Here is a 7,608-nt window from a genome sequence, read left to right as displayed (position 1 = left end):
TTTTTAAAAAAAAAAAAAAGTATTCACCGAATTTATTTGGAAGAGAAAGAAATAATGGCTAAGAGAAAATAAAGCTGAACAGAGTAAGAAGGCATGGATTCAGTGACCACAAAACCTACCAAGTAAGTAGCCATGGTAATCTAAACATTTTGGTGCTAATACAGTGGCAGACAGATACATCAACAAACAGAACAGAATCTTTAAAGCTGACATTTGACAAAGAGAGAATACCCATTAAATGGGGCAAAAGCAGTTTTACAAACTTTGCAGGCAACACTGGGTAACTTTGTTTACAGAAAATGGAAATAAAGCCCACACTTTACCCTATAAGCAAAAACTAGCTCAGGATAGATCATGGTCTTAGTCTCAAAATCTAAAACTATACAGTTTATCAAAGAAAAAGTAGGGATAAATTTAGGCACCGTAGTCTGTGGCATAAATGAATTTCAAAATGTAGTCCAAAATACAAAATCAGGAGAGGATAAACTAAAGTATTGAAACCTTCTAAAAATTAAATACTATATGCATCAAAAGTCTTCTAAAAACTTTAAAGGAGAAACTGTAGACTGGGGAAAATGTTAGACAGATCTGACAAGAAAATAATGGGTAAAATTTAGAGAAGATGTTCATTTATAGAAAATGTCTCAACCACAAAAAAAGACAAACAACCAAATAACTTAAATTAAAAATGAGTAAAACAAATGAATATATACATCACTAGATAAAACATTTAGGTAGCCACCAAAAACATAAAGAAATGCTCAAGATAATTAGGTATTATAAAGATGCAGATGGAAACAATAATGAGATATTGTACCCCCAAAACAATAGAAAAGTTCAGTGAGACATAAAACAACAAATGGTGGAGAGGTGATAATGAGATTGAAACTCTCATCATTACTGACAGAAAGAAGCTTTATGCTTCCTTGCAAATTTTTAATCAGAAATACCTTTTGATCTAGCAATTCTACTACTATTGTAAGTATGTACCATAAAGAAACAAAAGCTACAATAGTAACAGATGTTATTGTTGTTTAGGTGTTATAACATTGAGTATGATTCATATCAACCCTATGAACAACAAATCTGAGCCATCTCTTGTCCTGTGCCATCCTCAAATATCTCTGACATCCCTGTACCCACTGCTGTAGTCACTGTGCCAATCTGCTTGAGTGTCATTTTCTCTTTCATCCACTCTCCACTTTTCTAAGCATGACGTCCCTCTCCAAAGGCTAACCCCTCCTAGCAATATGCTCAGTGAGAGGATGGACTGTCTCATCTTTGAAAATCCACCACAGGGTCAGCTATGATTCTGTTCTGACACACACAAGAACATAGCCGAAGTATATGAGAAAAAGCTTTATCATCTTTGCCTCCAATAAGCATGCTGACTGCACTTTCTCCGAGGCATATCTTTTTGTACCTTTGTCAACTCACTCAGTATTTTTCTCCAACATCACAACATCACAAAACATTGATTCTTCTGTCATCCTTACTCATTGTCTGCTCTCATATGCATAGCAAGTGACTGGAAAGACCATGTCCTGAATCCAGTGCGCCTCAGTCCTCGAACTGACATTGTCGTGCCTCAATAATTTGGAGCAATTTTTGTTATTTAAATAATGAATCAATTAGCACTACATTATTAAAGAAAGGGAAGGCATAAAAGGTTTAAAATATCTCATAATTAAATTAAGAAAATGGGAAAAGTGTAATTATATTAAGGGTATTGAAATTAATGCTATAAGACAAAATGTGGAAGAAAAATGGAATAAAAAGTAATCTGTTTTATAAAGTTTTACTTAAATCATAACAAAAAGTATTCTAATGAAAGGAATACACAGACTCAAGTGTATCGGGGTTGATGTAGATGGCACAGGATGTGGTATAGTTCTGATCTTCATAGAGTTGTATTAGACTTGATGACACCAAATCAATAACCAAGTTAAGTAAGTTTAATTCCCTCAGCCTCTGTTTGTGCTATTATAGACTTTACTATAGATTGGTGTCTTCGCCAAAATATGTTATAAATCCTAACCTCTGTGTTTGCAGTTATAATTCAATTTAAGGAATTAATTGATCATATTATGTTAATTTTGTTGTTGTGTTCCATTGTATTGGAACCAACCCATAGCTAACCCTTCAACAGATTTTCACACAGGCAATTAATCACACAGAAGGAGATTGCCCATTCTTCTCCCACAGAGGAGCAGGTAGATTTGAACCATGTGTCTTTGGAGCTGCAGTGCAGATTCTTACCAGTAGGCCACCAGAGCTTCTTATTATGTTAATGGGACAATATTAATGTAAAGCATGTATTGCTTGAGGTAATCTCTTCTGAGATATAAAGGGGCTCAAACCAGCAAGTGGAAGAATCAGAGAAGGGGAAGAAAAGTGTAAAGCCACGTGAAGATCAGAAGAATACCTAGAAGAAACTTAAGAGACAAAGTACATTACCAAAGACCTCAAAAGAGACAAAAGATGGGACATTTTCTGAGTGCCAGCACACTGAATTCAGAGCTCTAGTCTTGTAAACTGTGAGGGAATAACGTTTCACTGTTTTTTCCTAAAAAATAAATAAATAAAACAAGGGAAAGCAAGATTTCACTTAAAGAGAAAGATTTCAACAACAGTAAATGAAATGCTAAACATTATCATGGTGTTTTCATTAGATTGCTCTATGTGGGGACTAAATTATTTGAGATTATGGATAAACAAATCAACTTGGTAATTAACTGAAAGGCCATGAAATTAAGTAGGATCACTTAGTACCACTTCATAGATAGACAGCAGTGTTTAGTGAAATTAATGACTTCTAAAGAATGTTGAATAAACTTACTGAGAAACAGCATTTGAGTAAGGCTCTCCCACTTTTTCTAGCCTTATTCTGATACAACTAGATCCACTTAGTATTATTTTATAATACCATTGGAAATTTGTCTTCTCTGAGAATTGAGAGCCAATCTAGGAGAGTCTAAGGAAGTTAGGTATTTAATGACATTGAGCACAACAAATTCAAAGCCTTAAGATTGTCTGTCCATCAGTCAGTTAAATTGACATTTGGTGGCCTTGGAGAAGACATGATATTTTAAACTGATTTACATTGTCTAAATAATAGATTGTGCTTTCTTTTTATCCAGAAAAACAGTTAAAACAATATATATAAGTCACCTGAATAATGTTTTAGTAAATGCATAATTCATAGTAGTGAAGTAAATTTTCATGGAGAAAGATGGGCAAATACATGTCTACCTATGAGATTTTGCTGGAAAATTAAGAGCAAATTTGTGGCTGATGTTTACATCTGTAAGACATACATATAGAAGAACTAGAATAATAGTTGTTGCTGTCTACTGGAGTCAGAACTAACCCATAATTAACCCTCCAGCAGACTTTCAAAAGCAGTTAATCACACAGGAAGAGATTGCCTATCTTTCTTCCATGGAGCAGCTAGCTGGCGGCCTTGAACTTCATGCCTTAGATACTTGTGATAACACAATTCTGAGAACTCAGAAGAAGAGGTCTCAGAGCTATTAAAATACATGAGTATAGTTCAATTGCTGCTGCAATGAACATCTGATGGGCCTAGTTTGCCTCTAGAAACTGTATGAACATAGAGAAACTAAGGTTATATAAGTGTTCAGGTCTTTCATTTATAGGGTTGCTATGAGTCGTCTACAACTCGACAGCACTTAAAAAGAACAACAATAACAGAAAGAGAGCTCTGTTGGCCTAGTAGATAGAAAGTTATGCTACCAAGTCAAAGGTGAGTGATTTAACCTGTGGCCCTCAGGTCTGGTTTTATTTTTTGTCAAACATTCTTCTAAGGGTATAGCACTGACCTGTCCATTTGCTGTACAGAAGTAACTCATGTTTGCTGTGTTGCTAAACACTGTGACACTGATGTGGCAAATATGATAATGGTTACCCATGGTGGAAGTGTTTGGTGGAACTCTCGGATTAAAATAAGCTTGGAAGCAGGAGTGGCATCCACTTCTGAAGTAGCTTGCATCTGGAAACTCTATGAACCTGGAGAAAGGATGAAAGTTATACAACTGTCCAGATCTTTTGTTCATAGAGTCACTACGAGTGATAGCACTTAACAACAACAACAACCTCTAAGGAGTACTGTGATTGAACTTCCTCCAAGACAAATTTGTTTGTTTTTTTAGCACTATATGGTATTCCATGGTTCAATAATTTCCTACAACAATTAAAATCCATAAATTCTTCTGTGGTCCTCTTTATTCACTGGCCAACTTTTAGATGTGTACAAAGCAAATGAAATTATGATGGCTTGAACATACATATTTTACTGGTTATCTTTCTGTTTCAATAATAATGAACTTATGCAGTATCTGTCCTTGTAAGACTGAGTTAGCTCACTCACCATAATGCTGTCTAGTCCCACCTAAGTTATGTAGTATATTTTTTAGATGTTTTCACTCCTGAATGCTGCATAGCATGCTATCATATGAATGTACCATAGCTTCTCAAACCTTTTGATTATGGTTAGATAGTTGGGATGTTTCCATGTTCATGTGATAGCGAATAACATTCCTATGAACATTGGTACAAAAATTTCTGTTTATGTCTCAGTTCTAATTTTCTCAGAGTGTATTTCTAGCAGTGGGACAGCTGGATCATATGGAATTTCTATGTTCTGCTCTTTAATGAAACACTCTGTCTTCCAGAGTAGTTATACTATTTTATAATATCACCAGCAATGTATGAGAGTTCCTATCTCTCCACATCCTCTCCAACATTTATTGCTTTCTGTCTTGTTAAACTTGGCCATTGGAACAGGCTGGAACAACTGTGGTTTCTGGAAAACAATATATTCCTGTGCTCTATGATCGAGGTACTGTTCCTATTGGAACTTCCTGACATCAAAATGTGCCGAAGGCTTGGCATTTCTTAAGCTAAAGAGGAACAGTCATAAGCCAGTCACAATTTCTGGAGAATAACACTCATCTTGCTTTGGGCTTTTGGTCTCAGGGGCTCTCAGGCCAAAAGGGAAACATCAATATTCAGGTTATTCATAAAATATCACCCTTGTTTCGGATATTATACACTTATAACAACTTACTATCTATGAAGAAAAGATTCACATAATAATAAGAAAGCAATGGGCTACATCAAACATCATGAAAAACCAAAATAACCCTTCTTAAAAGCAGAGTATATTACAGACCCAGTGAACACCACAAGTACAGAGAACCAGAAGAACGATAGAACTATGTTGATGCAGAGTTATTTGAACAGCTATAGAAGAAGGTGAAAATGATGGAAAAAACAATGGAAGCCATTAAGAAATCAAATGATTTAGAGACAGAGAAACGGAAGAAATATATCAATGAGAAGTAGCTCAAAAGATTATGGAAGAAAATGAAAAGCTGGAAGAAAGAATTAAACTATAGACATGAGGAGGGAGGAACCCAACTTAAAAAAAAATCATTACAAAACACTCAGGGTACAGCCAACACAATAAAGACAGTACTGGAAACAGCAGAAAAGCGTGAAAGTGCAATCCAAAATATTAAGACCAAAATGGTAGAAGTGTCCAACATGATGAAGGAATAATGTGTAGAACAGAAAAGATGGAACAGAGAGTGATTGAGCTAGAAGAAAAGGGTCTCAACAGAAACGTACTATAAAAAAAAAATCAGAAGTGAGACATAAAGAAAATGAAGAAAACATTAGAATCTTGTGGGATGACATCAGAAGGACAGAAACATTTTTCCTGGGCTTTCCCAGCAAGGGAGCCCTGGAGACCTCAGAAAGGTCCTTCAGGTATGTGGGGAGCCTTGAGGCACTGAAGTCAAGAGAGGGGCTGATACCTTGGCCTTTAGGAGTAGCAAGGCTGGCTGCAAATGCCCCATCTGAGCTCACTGCACCTGTGGACCCTGTGCTCACAGGGAACCCCTTTGTCTGCACCTGAGCTTGCTCCACCTGTGGGCCCCATTGGTCATGGTGAAGCCTCCTTTCTCCAGCTGCTGGATGGGTGTGGCCAGGAGGCAGGCTGAGGGGATGGTGGAGAGAGAGAGACAGTTATAGAGATAGAGCTATATAGATAGATATGGATATAAAATATTTAAATATGTAGTATATATTCCAGTTTTTATATATATTTCTAGAACATGAGAGGTAGAAGAAAATCATTGAGAAAATTGTGAAAAGGCATTAGAAGAAAACTTCCAAGGTATTATGAAGAAAGGAGAAATCCACATTTAAGAAACTCAGTGCACACATACTAGAGTAGATCCAAAGAGGATAGAATACTACTTTCAATATGAAAAAAGCAAAGAGTCACCACCTACAAGGAGGAAATAATTAGATTACGTGCTGATTTCTCAGTTGAAGCTATGCAAGCTAGAAGTCAATGGCAAGGCAATATGCAGAAAATTGAAAGAAAACAATTGCCATTCAAGGATCCTGTGTCCAGGAAACCTGTCCATCAAATGTGGAGAAATTAGGTCACTCACAGAGATGAAGGAATTTAAGGAATTTGTGAGAACTAGAACAAAATTATAAGAAATTTAAAGGGAACTCCTTCACGCAGAGACATGAAAGGAAAGTACATGGGCTGTAGTAACCAGGAAAAACAACAAAAAAGCAAACCAGCAAATTGGCAATGATAAAACCTGGCCTGCCAGTAATCACATATAATGTGAATGGACTAAATGTGCCAATAAAGGAAAAAAGAGTAAAAAAAAAATGGTGCATAAAAATGTTATGGGTTTCCCCCACCCCCCAAGTAGAATTAAAAGAGAAATTACTGATTGGAAAAATAAAACAAAACAAATAACCCATCAAACAACCATTTGGCAATACCATTTCAGACAAGAGTCTCATATCAAAAGTTTACAGAATCTTACAGGGCCTCCACAAAAAAAGAACTGAACTGATAAGACAACTACAAAATGGGCAAAATACATGGAAATAATTTTCACATAGGTAGATATATGGATGACCAACAGACATGTTAAGAAATGCTCAGGTATAACAGTAAGGGCTTCAAGAAGTAGGTGGCAAGGTTTATACATAGTTAACAAATATAGCACGCTGCAGGACACAAATCAACATACAAAATTAATTGGATTTCTCTATCGTGACAAAAGAGAGTACAGAACCAGAGCTAAGAAAAACAATACTCTTCACAATAATCACAAGATTAAATACATGGGAGTAAATCTAACAAGAAGCACAAAGGATCTATTCACAAAGGATCTATTCAAAGAAAATTATAAAATATTACTATATGGAACAAAAAGATACCTGGAGAAATGGAAGACTATTCTTTGCCCATGGATAGGAAGACTCAATATTGTGAAAATGACAACATTACCAAAGGCAATATACACGTTGAATGACTTTTGACTCATGTACTTATAACTTGTTAGTTAAATTTGTGTCTTCTAGGTTGCAACACCCCCGTGATACATCTTCAAGGATATGAAAATGTACGGCTAAGCACAATTAATAACAGTGCATCTAAATTCCAAAATAAATCTCCATAATAGTCTATGTGTTTCCTACTGCCAAAGGGGCCCTTTAGAGTAGTGAGAGAAGATCTTCACCCTGAAACCCACAGCGTCCCTTTTCAGC

The 7,608-nt window shown here is 35.9% G+C and overlaps 1 protein-coding gene across 2 annotated transcripts in view; it reads right to left on the bottom strand.

The window, feature by feature from the left end:
* The window catches only part of OPCML (opioid binding protein/cell adhesion molecule-like), a 1,241,366-nt gene that overhangs the window by 51,748 nt on the left and 1,182,010 nt on the right, over nt 1-7,608 (bottom strand). The gene's annotated exons all lie outside the window — the stretch shown is intronic.

The sequence above is a fragment of the Elephantulus edwardii genome, unplaced genomic scaffold (assembly GCF_000299155.1).
Source record: "Elephantulus edwardii isolate Elephantulus edwardi_28Jun2011 unplaced genomic scaffold, EleEdw1.0 scaffold00120, whole genome shotgun sequence".
Classification (NCBI taxonomy): Eukaryota; Metazoa; Chordata; class Mammalia; order Macroscelidea; family Macroscelididae; genus Elephantulus; species Elephantulus edwardii.
Note: the sequence above shows the minus strand (reverse complement) of the source record. Positions and strands in the feature narration are given on the sequence as shown.